The 12,839-nt window shown below is 45.7% G+C and overlaps 1 long non-coding RNA gene across 1 annotated transcript in view; it reads right to left on the bottom strand.

Annotated features, from left to right (window-relative positions):
- The window catches only part of LOC103668866, a 106,432-nt gene extending 100,538 nt beyond the window's left edge, over positions 1–5,894 (bottom strand). Inside the window, exon 1 of the long non-coding RNA XR_005836035.1 lies at positions 5,812–5,894. This is a non-coding gene — a long non-coding RNA (uncharacterized LOC103668866). The remainder of the gene's footprint in view (positions 1–5,811) is intronic.
- Between the last annotated feature and the right edge of the window lie 6,945 nt (positions 5,895–12,839).

Here is a 12,839-nt window from a genome sequence, read left to right as displayed (position 1 = left end):
TAAGACATTTATCCCTCCTCCCATATCCCATTGGCTGAGGTCTATCTCTGAGGGCATTATCTCCCCAGCCTGCCCAAGGGCTGAGCCAGCCCTCAGTGAGAGAGAGAAGCAGAGAGAAGGTGGGACACTGTCTGCATGCATGAGAAGTGCCCACCATGGCTGCTGCTGAAATCTGACAAGGGCCAAGGGGATGTGGTGTGGGCTGGGCTAAGCTGGGCTGAGGACATGCCATCCTGTCTTCTCTGAGCCTGGAAATGAACCCTTACAATGTCCTAATCACAGTTCCCTTGCCCTGATGTAACTCACCCATACAAATAATGCCTGGGGTTCACAGGCTTCTGGTCCAGTCCCAGCTGAAGCACAGCCCTGAACACCCTCCAAAAGTTATCTATGAACATACCTGTATTCTGGATATTAAGGGAATTAACCAAATATTGCGTGGCTCTCAATAAATATGAGCTCCTATTATTATTATTTATAAGGGTTTAGGAGCAATGCCTGGCTTTCGCAAAGCAGGCTGTATGTGATATAAACACTAACATTTTGGGCCAAGATCACACAGTATTAAATGGTGGAGCCAAGACTGAATCCAGGCAGCCCAATTCCCGAGTCTTTGCTCCTAGCCATGTTGTCCTGCCACCTCTCCAGGGGTAATCCCTGGTGGCATTTATTAGATGATAATATAATTGTGACTCTAATGTGTGGGGCTACCTGGGAAAGCACCACGAAGAATGCTCAAGAATGAGAAGGGATGTTGCAGGAATTCACAATCAAAGCAAGCCCTCCAGGGCAGCCTCATTCTGTCCTCCCCACCCAAGCAAGGCCAGACGGGTGGCACCAAAGAGACCATCTCAGTGGTTAATACTGAGTCCTTCAACTGCTCCAGCAGATGGGAAGGATGGGGAGGCGGTGATGAGGTTGGGGCCTCAAGAACACTGAATAATGGTGCAGGAGTTTTAGAACCTTGGTATAAGTGATTTCAGCTTGGTTAGCTTTTTAGGACACTGCAAAGAAATTGGATGTGGAGGGGGCAGGTGCAGGGAGCAGCCACTGGGCTGGAAGGCTGCCATGCCACCTGCAATGGGAGAGAGCAGAGGAGGAAGCTCATTAACTGTCCCTGGATCATTAACTCTTGGTCCCCAGAGGCACAATCACTGAGGCTGGACTTTAAGATGTGTCCATCTCTCTGCAGGGCCCTCTGGAGGCTCCAGCCTAGGCCAAGGCTCTCATCTCAGGAAGAAAGTCGTATAAGCCACCCTTCCAGACACAGGAATCCAGTAACCACTGTTTAGGCAGAATAACAAAGGCTACTATTTACTGAAAGCATCCTCTGCTCAGGTGGGGACACTGAGGCTAAGAGAGGTTAATTAACATGTCCAGGGCACACCATTTGAAAGGGGGCAGAACCAGACATCAAAGCAAGGCTGTCTGGATCCCTAAGTTATGTTCTTAATCATTACATTGCCCTGAGTCTTGCAGGATGGATGACAACAGTTCTCATGGCCAGTGGGAACATCCAAGAATGTGCCACACTGGCCCGAACAGCAGGCAGAGAGGTGTGGGTAGGAGGAGAGCTGGTCAGACGTGTAGGTTGCTCAAGTACACATCAATTATTCATTGGTTGATATTCACTGAGAGCCTCTTATTTGTCAGGCTCCAGGAATGGAGGGGTGAATGGAAGAAACTGGGTCCCAGCTCTCATGGAAAGACCAGCACCCATCATTTCAGATGGTGGCAGTGATAGGAAGGAAATAAAAGATGAGACACAGAGGGACAGCACACGGGCTCACCCCTGGAAGTCCTAGGTAAGAGAATGCAAGGGAAAGAAACAGCAGAAACCCTGCAGTGAGTCCAGACTTGGTAACTCTGAGACCTAGAAAGCAGCCTAGAGTATCAGTGAGCAGGACATGGGATGAGAGAAAGTCAAAAAGGGGGGCAGCCCCCGTCCCTGCTCAATGCCTCACACTGAGACTAACTTTCTGTGTCAGGCTTGCTGACCAGTCTCTGACCTTCAGGTGCCTGGTACAGGTCCAGACACAGAATCGGTGCTTAACTGGGGTTCAGGTCAGACCCACGAGGAGAAGGTGGGAACTGTCAGCAAAGGTTGGGTGACAGCCCCTGTGGCCACCAGCGGTGAGGAGCGCGTCAGACTCTGCTGCTACAGTGAGAGGAAAGTGACGGTCTGGCCCGGTTTCCCCCTGGATTGGGGGTCACTCGGGGCTTTATACCTGAGGCTCCTTCATCTTGGCTGCTCTGGGAGTTGGTGAAGTTCTGTGCCCTCTGCCTGGACTCACCTCCACCAGGGCTCACTTGCTCACCTTTGAGAAACCCTGCCTCTGGGAAGCCTTCCTTGATCACCTTCTCTCCAACCTTCAGAACTTCTATCTCTCTTTCCCATCTTATTTTTCTCCAGAGCACTCATCACTCTTAATATGCCATATATTTTATATATTGACTGTTTCTTGCTTGTTTGACAAAGATGTTTGCCTTTTGGTTAACTGTTATGCCAAGCTCAATAAATACTCATTGCATGCATGCATGCATGCGTGCATGAATGAATGTTCCCAGAACCAGATGATTCACGAGGCAGAACAAACATCATCATGGGACACCAGCTAAGCAGAGGCAGCCCCAAAATAAAACCGTTTCCATTTCAACAAATTAATTAAACCTTTGCCAATTAGCACATCTAGAAGGAAGCTATTTCAACACATACACTTTGTGCTTTGTGCCTTAGTATTTGTGCCTTTGTAGCTTTCATTCTGAATTAATGGTGGCAGATCCAGGGAACACCATCGTATTTTCCATACTTAAAGCCTTTAAACCCAGCCTTAAATTCTGCAGCTCTCCACCTTGTCAAAACTTATCTATAAAACAAAGCCACCTAGTGAAAAACTCAACTTCCATTGCCTATATGTACTTTAATATTTCCTCTAGAATTTAGAGTCTATTTCAGTTAAATATCAATCTTCTATTTAAGTTTTTCCAGCTAGAGTGTAGCTTAGCAAAATTCAAATTCTTGGGTCCAGTCACCTAGAGCAGACTCTGGCCACAAACTCCACTATAAGAAATGTGGGTCTCACTGCTATGAGGGATTGATTTAATGTTGACATCCACTGTGACATGAGGTGGGGGACCCAAGCACTGCAGTGGTTAGTAAAAAGCCCATATCCTCCAAATATTCTAAGTAGGCATTAAAAATCCTCAAGTGATAAATAGTTTAGGATGAGAAGATGGGGACCCACCCAAGGCAGCACAGCAAGCATTCCTCCTTGTCTCGTGGAGGCATTCTTACCCCGCTCTGCATCCTGCCCAGCTACACAATGTGGCTAGTTATAATGCTACACAGGAGGAGACCAAAAATTGGAAGACTATTTATTCTTGCCCTAAGAGAAGGTATTTCCTACAGCCTATAAGTCTTGGGCAAAATCATCCCCTCAGAGATAAGCTTGGAGCAAATAACTAGATACCTGAAAATAGTAAACTCTCTCAATTTACTGCCAGCCAGATAGGTCTTTGACATCTTTTCGACTTCCCCAGAAACCAAATGAGCCCAATATACTATAAAATGAGGTCCTAGCCAAGTCACCGGCCATGCACTTAAGCACTTTGCTTCTAAGACGTTCACGTCTCTTATTCACTATCTCTTCCCCGTGGGCACCTTAGTCCCTGAGCTTTGGTGGTTCACCTCAGGTCAGCCAGCAAAGCGTGGAAGGAAGCTCTTCACAGCATCTGTGATCTAGCTCAGAGGAAGGGGACAACCCCAGCTCAGAGTGGGAGGGCTAGTAGGTGAAGGCAGACCCAGGCTCACAGAGCAGGGGTTCCAACCCAGTGCCCCCAGTGACCAGGCAGGCAACCTTGGAGTCTAGAGCGTGCTGAGCCAAACACTGCATGCCCTCCACTGCAGGCAGCATGACTCCGCTTTTTGCCACACAAGATCCTCCAGGTTTGTCAAGACAATCTGAAAGTCTAGATTTTCAATGAAATATCCTTCCTTTTCGATGTTGCCAAAAGAATTCCATATAATTTTATAATAGTTGTGTGAGCCAAAGAACATGTGTCTGTAGACCACCAGTTTGTAATTCCCTTTATGGAGGAGCTGGGAGTCTGTACAATACCTATAGCAGGAACGTGGGGTGCGGAGCAGACTAAAAGCCCAGACGGAGAGAGGAGAGAGCTCAGCACTCAGGCCCGAGCCTTTCAATCAGATGGGAGCACCTCCACAGATCCTGAAGACCAGCCTGCCAGGGAATGACACCCCACTTCACCTCATAGGATCAGGCTTGCTTCCTCTGCTCTAGCCTAGTTTGGGCGTGGGGCCAGAAAAGAAGCACTTGGCCCAGTTCCGCAAGGCTGAGGACAAGAGACTGGGGGTGTGGGGAGTGGGCGAGTAGAGTGTGAACACTGAGTGTAAGAGCATGGGCCTTGTAATCTTGGGCTCCAGGCCCCTTTATTGATCACATCACTAAAGTCAGATAAAGAGAGGAAGGGGAAGCTCCCAGAAGTGAAGGATATAGCAGTTTTCTATCAGATGGGGAGGCAGCACAGAGCAGAGGATAGGAGCCCGAGGCTCTGGAGTCCAATTGCCTCGTGTGTGAACTTGGGCAAGTGACCTCACCTCTCCCCTCTGTGCTCTCTCCAATCACTTCTCTCATTGACATTTTTTTTAAAAAAGGTTTTATTGCCTTTAAGAAAAAAGAGAGGTCATAGATCTTTTTTCCCAATTTTCTCCAATGGTAACACCTTGCATAAATATGATACAATATCACAGCAGGAAGTGGACACTGATACAATCCATTCGTGTGTGTGTGTGTGTGTGTTTAGTTCGGTGCAATCTTATCCCATATGTAGATTTGTGTGAACACCACCACTGTCAAGATCCACGACCACAGGAATCCCTCATGCTGCCCTTTGACAGCCACTGCCAGCTGCCTCCCTCCCCTCCTCTCTAATGCATGGCAAACATTAATCTCCATTTCTATAATTCTGTCATTTCAAGAATATTATATAAATGAAATCATATGGTATGTGATCCCTTGGGATTAGCTTTTCTCCACACTCAGCCTAATCCCCTGGAGACCCATCCAAGTTGTTGCATGTAACAGTAGCTTGTCCCTTTGACTGCTGACTAGTAATTCATAGTATGGATGTTCCAGAGTTTAACCATTCACCTATTGAAGGACATCTGGATTTTTCCGATTATTGGCCATTATGAATAAAGCTGCTGTGAACCCTCATGCATGGGCTTTTGTGTGAACACAGGTCCTCACTGCTCTGGGACAAATGCCCGAGAGTGCAATTGCTGGGTTGTATGATAGGCACATGTTTAACTTCCAAAGAAACTGCCATACTGTTCTTGAGAGTAGCCACATACCTGCACGTCCCCACCAGCAATGAATAAGTGATACAGGTCCTCTACATCCTCACCAGCATTTGGTGTTATCATTATTTTTAAAAGCTGTAATCATCACATAGGTGATGGGGATTACGGAGAGCACTTGTGATGAGCACAAGCTGCTGCACATAAGTGATGAATCACTAAATTCTACACCTGAAACAAATATTACACTTACGCTAACAAACTGGAATTTAAATAAAAACTTGAAAAGGAAAAAAAAAAGCATATGGGAAGAAAATTGTAACCATCCCAATAGAGTTATAGGGGCATCTCATTGTGATTTTAATTTGCATTTCCCTAACAGCTAATGATGCGAACGTCTATTCATGTGACATCCACTGACTGTTACAAGATCAGTCTTGAGAAAGGTAAGTTGCCTGATGAACGGAGATAATAATGGGAACAGTACTTACCACACAGAGATGCTGTGGAAGTTCTCACGAAGCACCTGAGGAGTGACTGGCATCTGAGTATTCGAGAAACGTTAGCTGTTAAAATCCCTGGAAGAGAGGGGTTAATAATATAAGCTTCAGAGTCAAACAGAATCCCATTCTGCTATTGTTGAGAATCCCACCCCCAAAACTCACTTTATTTCTCTATCGAATGGGAGGAATAACATTGCTTCCTTATAGGGTTGCCATGAAACTCGAACAGATAATACATCAAGGCACTTAGTACAGTACCTAGCAAGTACTCAACTCTAGCTTTCCCCTCCAGTATTCAGTTTGTCTGAGGCCCCAGCTAAGCCTTGTCTCCCTAACAGACTCTTCATGCCTCTTTGACTATTGTTTTCCTGACCCTCCAGGGTCACTCTGTTGGGGCTGGGGTAAGGCAAATCCTGGATACAAACTCTCCCATTGAGGATTATTACTACACCAGGGCCCTCCACCGCTCCAGGAGAAGAAACAACAGATTTGGCTGCGGAGCTGGGTGAGATCACATTTATCTAAGGAGCTTCCAAATGAAAACTAGCATTTGTACTTATTGCATTTCACCTCCAAATTTGATTACATTTCTCTCCCACTGTAAATCTGCCTTCCCTTCTGCCAACTTATTATTAAAGCCAGGACGGAATTGCTGGAGTGATACATAAAATTTCCATCTTGGCTTTGACATTCCAGGAAGTTACAAACCAATTACAGCTGCTGAGCCTCAGGCCCTCATGACTCACAGAGCACAGCAAGGGATGGAAGAGGCCGGAGCGGGGACATGAGGGAGATAGTGAGTTGGAAATCAAAGGTCAATTAAAATAAAAGTCAATTTTAATTTGAATGCCTTGCTTATAGTCACATCCCTTTCCCATAAATGAGAAAGTAAATGAAGCTTGTTCATTTGTGAGGGTGTGGTGTGTGTTTTTTGAGGACAATGAGGGCTTTTGAAATGGTTTCAGAGTCTCAAAGATTTGAAATTTGTAATGTCCCAGGGAGAAAACATACAATCCATGACCTGCCCAAATGTCAGCAGCTCTTGGGTAGCTGCCGAACAAAGAGCCATGGGCACTAGCCTTAGGGCACATGGGTCTAATGTCAGCAGTTCTAGCTTTGGGAATGGGCACCTCTGTGTCTGAGCCCTGACTCTACTACTTAATAGCTGAAGGAGCTTGGCCAAAGTGTGAGCACCTTCTCTGTGTCTCTATTTCCTCATCAGTAAAATGAAGATAATCATTCTTACCCCTGCCAGTTATTTTAAAGATTAAGATAAATAATGTAGCCTAGGTGTCAAGCACAAAGCCTGGCCAGGTGTTCAATGTTATTTCCTCTCTCCTTGGTCAGTGGACCTGAAGCCCGAGCAGACAAACTGAAATACTAGTTTAACTAGACCTTAATGTAATGGGATTCATCTTCCTGGTGGGGCTTAGGTTCCAGGACAGTTGGTTTTAACGTCCTTCCTGTGGACTGTTTGATCCTATTTGTCTCCTAGCGGCAACTCGTTGTTGGGGTTCAGCACCATGGACAGCTGAGATGCAGCTAAGGCAGTTTATCACAGAGCTCCATTCACTGGCTGACCCTTTGGTCCTTTCCTGTCAGCTCATGGCTCAAAGACTTCCCGTGAGCTGTACAGCTGACTTGATGTTAGGCTGGAGTCTTTTATGACTCTGGCCTTCACCATTTGCTTCTAAGTTCATATTTCTCTTCTCCAGTTCGAGGCAGGGATTCCCCTAGAAGAAATTCCCAGTCTTTTTCTTTGGGGGCTGCTCTGACTGCAGGCAGGGAGCTGGAATTGGAAGGGAGAGAGAAAGGCTAGCAGGGAGAACTAAGAGTGGGAATTGCACATGGTAACCTAGGACAGTGAAGCTTGGGTGGAGAACTAAAAGAATACTTGAGAAGAGCCAAGTTGGTATGAATCTGAAGGATGAGGAAGAGACAAATGGGAGAATGTGTAACAAATTCAATGGCCAGAAAAGTCAAGTCCAGAATGAAGTGAGGTGTGATGAATGGATCAAAGTGGTTCAAGAATAAGACAATGAATAGTGAGTGGGCACCAGAATGCCCTTTCTAGGTGATGCACAGAACATGCAGTAAAAGGAAGAGCATTTTATTATTTTTAAAATCTTTTTACTTTTTTAAAATGTTTTTTTATTATATTATGTTAGTCACCATACAGTACATCCCCAGTTTCCGATGTAAAGCTCGATGATTCATTAGTTGCGTATAACACCCAGTGCACCATGCAATACGTGCCCTCCTTACTACCCATCACCAGCCTATCCCATTCCCCCACCCCTTCCCTCTAAAGCCCTCAGTTTGTTTCTCAGAGTCCATAGTCTCTCATGCTTCATTCCCCCTTCTGTACCCCCCTTTCTTTATCCCTTTCTTCTCCTACCGATCTTCCTAGTTCTTATGTTCCATAGATGAGAGTAGCCATATGATAATTGTTTTTCTCTGCTTGACTTATTTCACTTAGCATTATCTCCTCCAGTGCCATCCATATTGCAGCAAATGTTGAGAAATCGTTCTTTTTGATAGCTGAGTAATATTTCTTTTTACTTTTTTAAGAGGGAGAGAGAGAGAATCCTAAGCAGACTCCATGCTCAGTGCAGAGCCCAACACGAGGCTCGATCTCACCACCCTGAGATCATGACCTGAGTCGAAATCAAGAGTTGGATGCTTAACTGACTGAGCCACCCAGGCGCCTCTGAAGATATAGCATTTTAAAGGACCTGGACAAGTCTGATGGAAACAAAAGAAGGAACACAGAAAGAACAGAGATTAGCAATGGAGCAGAGCCCAGATGAGTGGGTGAGGAGCAGTGCAGTAGCAATGATTTATTTTCCTTTTCCCTCCTTCCACTGACCTTTCCTGAGACATTGAGAAAAAGTCTAGCAAAGGTGGTTGTGATGGGGATTGTGGGAGTTTCCAAAAAGGAGACAAGAGAGGGGGTGTTTTCGCACTCCTTTCTCATACTCTTCATCATGCCACAACCATTGCCCTAGCCAGGGAAAACAGTAAAAACTGTGTACCTAAGGAAAAGTCCCAAATTAAGTCACGGTATGCACGTGGAGAAGAGCAGCCCTCTAGCTGAGGGGATGAAGTGGTTGGTTTCAGTCTGAAATTGAAGGGAGAAGAAGGCAAAATAATATCCACACATAACACACCTCTGCCTGGCAGCAATCAGCACCTGTTAATTCATGTGCAAGGTTTGGTTCCAGAGAACACCTGCTCCTCTATTCCCCAAGCATCTGATGTTGTCTTTGAAACCAGAACGCCAGCTTCCCAGGGAGGAGCAGAGACACCAACAAACACAGCCGGCAGAAGTCACCCAGCTGGCCCTCTCTCCTCCTCCCCACCCTGTACCTTTGCTAGCAAGGCCAACCCTCAAGCTGCTCCCTTCCCTATGCTCACAGCTGAGACTTGCTCTGTAGGAATCCCAGGCATTCCTGCTTCCTTTTTGCCAAGGATTTTACCTGGCTTATGCTCTTGAGTGATCAGGTGAAGGCTTCAGGCCAGTGAAGGGTAAATCAGAGGGTACATCCCATCTCCCTGCTGGTCCCCTGCCCAGGCCTCTCTGTCTCTGACTCTGCTCCTCCCAGATCTGGACAAGGTCACACCTGAAAAAGTTTTTCTCTTTTCTCTCTGTATCAGTGGTTCTCAAAGTGTGGTCCTGGGACAAGCAGCATCACTTGGGAGCTTATTTGAAATGCAAATTCTTGGACTCCACCCCAGACTACTAAAACAACAACTCTGGGAATGAGTCTCAGCAATCTGTTTAAACAAGCCCTCCAGAAAATTCTGATGCACACTGACATTTGAGAACCCCTGTCTATAGGAATCACAGGAAGAGGATGTCTAAAATTCCACGATGTTCAATTTTTCTATTGTTCACCTCGTTTGGTGGAATTCTGCATTAGTCAATTTTCTCTTAGAACAACAAAAAGTCTGTATTGAACATTATTTCGTATACATCATGCACATATTTCTGTAGGACCCATTCCTAGAAATGGATTTGTTAGGACAAAGGATGTACACCTTCAGATGCTAATAGATATGCCAAATGGACCTCCTAAAAGGTTGTGCAATTTGCATTCCCACCATGGAAAATGGAAGGGCATGCATCCTCCGCACTCTCTCCAGCTTAAACTATGTGTTCTCAATGTTTTCATTTTTTTTCCAATCTGAGAGGTGAAAGTGATATCGTTTTGATTTGCATTTCTTTAAGAGTGAAATTGAGCATCTTATGTTTATTAACCATTTTAGCACAGTACTTTTTTTTTTGTTATCTCTATTTCCTGCCATCAACATGCATGACTTATAAAATAAAAAACAAAAGAAAATGTTCCTCTTCTACAAAGTGCTTTGCAATCTCCCGAAGGAGCCTGATGGGAGTTTTAGGGTTGAGTGTAGGGTGACCAACTGTGGTGGTTTGTGGAGAGGTGTGGGAGATTCCCAGGATGTGGGACTTTCAATGCTAAAACCAGGAAAGTCCCTAGCAAAACCGATTGCATGAAATGGTCACCTTGCTGAGTGATTTGCTCAGGGTTTCACAGAGCAAATCATGAGCCAACCCGAGGCAAAGCTCCAGACCCTTGACCTCCAGTCCAGGACTCCTTCTCTTCCCCTAGGTACCTCTCATGCAGACACAGAAATTGACACAGGTAGTTGGGTGACAGGACTTGTCAATCGCTTCTGACAGGAAGATCCTTTTGCTCATTTATCTCTTAAACCCAACATTAATCACAGAGCCTGGCAAAGAGCTGGCAGCTAGAGTTACACTAAGGCATTACCACAGGATTGAGGAGAAGAGACCCAACACTGCAGTATCCTGATCACACAAAATCCAAATCCATCCAATGATATTTATAAGGAAATGTAGTTGAAAGACCATGGGCTTTAGAGTGGACAGGCCTGGTTTTAATCATCCCAATCCAATCACTTGCAAGCTTCATAGCCTTGGAAAATCTCTCTGATCCTCAGTTTTCTTATCTCTAAAATGGACCAATAATACCTACATCATAACAGAATAGCTGAGATATGAGGCAGACATGAGAAAGAGAAGGCAAAAAGGATATATTGTTCTTTCTCTTGTTAAAAAAATAAAATTCAACTGAGTAAATTTTGAAGATCTTATTTGCTTTATTCCACAATTCATGAAGTGGACAACATTCAATCTAACAGATAGAAAGGAGCTCTGAAGAGCTACATAAGGCAAAAGATTCTATAGGCAGAAGGGAGCAGGAAGATGAGAGCAAAAAAGTGGCATTGGTTACTTCCCTTTAGGGGATGAAAGGCATTTATCAGGCAGATTACCTGACTCATGGTTTAAGGTTCCATTTCTGGAAGAGCAGAAACTATTATTAAGGTAAGCCTTGGTTTGGTGAGGTGGAGCTTAGCATAAGTGACTCCATTTTGGGTCTGTTGTCTTTGTTTTTAATACTCTCAAGGTGGGAAGAACCAGCACTAGGAGAGGCTTGCCCAGCTGCCACAAGAGAATGAGTGGCATCTACTTCAGGGCCCTGCACTAAGGCACCTGGCCAAGGGGTCAAGTGGGGCCTGAAACACAGTCCACACTCTCCTTACCAAAGCACTTTCCTTACTCTCTGGCACAGGGCTGAATGTGCCAGGGGAAAGAGGCAAACCTTCTTCCTAGAAGGAGCCCTCCCCTTGCCAAACTGTGTGGCCGTGGGGCTGTGTCTACCCAGAGAGGGCACATCTTGCAAATCCACACAAAGGCATTGTATAAGCTAGCTGCAAGCCGCCACTGCATTACTCCTGCACTACCATGTCCCCTCGGATCTCTCCTACCCCACAGAACACGGAGGACAGATTCCTATGGACCCCAGCCCCTTCCCCTGACAGGTCATCTGAAGAGCAATCTTTTGTTCATGATGAATCACAAATCAATTGCAAAGCAGGAAGCTGCCTAAATGCTGGCACGAGGTCCCTGTGAATTACTGTATGAGGCAGATGGTTACCAATTAAGGGAGGACTCGGCCATCATGGACTCAGTAGCACTTCAAACGGGCTGCCTCAAACAGGTTTTGCTCACATGCCGAGTTTCCAGCTCTAAATGCTGGAACACCTTCGCCCTGGCCTGTCCTTGCTGTTTACAGAGCTGACAGAAGCCCAGCTGTGGATGTTCAGGGACATCTTTGAGCAGAATACCGAACCTCCCAGCAGTCAGCCCTTGTTCAGTTAAGAGAAGAAAAGATGACTTCCAACCCTACGAATATCCAACATAAGGGAGAGGATAATCTAATATATTCTGAGATGATTTAAACTCATTAAAATTTAAAAAAGAAAGAAAAAATTCTGTGGCAATGAGCTGCAGAGAGAACAGGGGTTTGATGACTCCACTGAATAAGCCAAACACATAGCTCAGGAAAAAAAACAGGAAACCCACTCAGGTTACTTAAAGTACAACCACTCAATGAGCTAGCTAACCAACTAACCAGACAGGCAAACCAGAATCAGATCAGTCCCAAACACCCTACGAAATGAGGATGGATGATTCTTAGTTCTGTTTTCAATGTTGAATCTGAATGAATTATCCTGGAGGAGGGAGAACTGCTATCAATTAAACAAATAATATGCTGACAAAAGAGCTGTGTGATGATAACAATTAAGCACATTCATTCAGATGCTGCACACGTGCTTCACACCCTCTGCTCACGGCACTGGCTCCTCATCTGTCATGGTCACACCGACAGGATGTGTGTGCTCCCTCTGATGTCAGCAGATACAAAGCCCCTCTCCCGAGGCACACACAACACTCACCCAGAGACCACCTGGGGAAAGTGCCTCCACACACAGACCCCACGCACACATTCATCCATTCGCCCCCTTCAGAGCCACACATACCAGTGGCCAACCTCCCCACGCCTAGCAAGATGATGGGACATTCTGAAGCTCTGGGGGGTAGCGGGGGGTCACTCCAATAGTCAGGAAGATACCACCCCTGTGACCTTGTGTGGCCTCTGGCTCAGGTCATGGTGCCACAAGTGCTG

Source organism: Ursus maritimus, unplaced genomic scaffold (assembly GCF_017311325.1).
Source record: "Ursus maritimus isolate PB19 unplaced genomic scaffold, ASM1731132v1 scaffold_2, whole genome shotgun sequence".
In the NCBI taxonomy this organism is placed as follows: Eukaryota; Metazoa; Chordata; class Mammalia; order Carnivora; family Ursidae; genus Ursus; species Ursus maritimus.
Note: the sequence above shows the minus strand (reverse complement) of the source record. Positions and strands in the feature narration are given on the sequence as shown.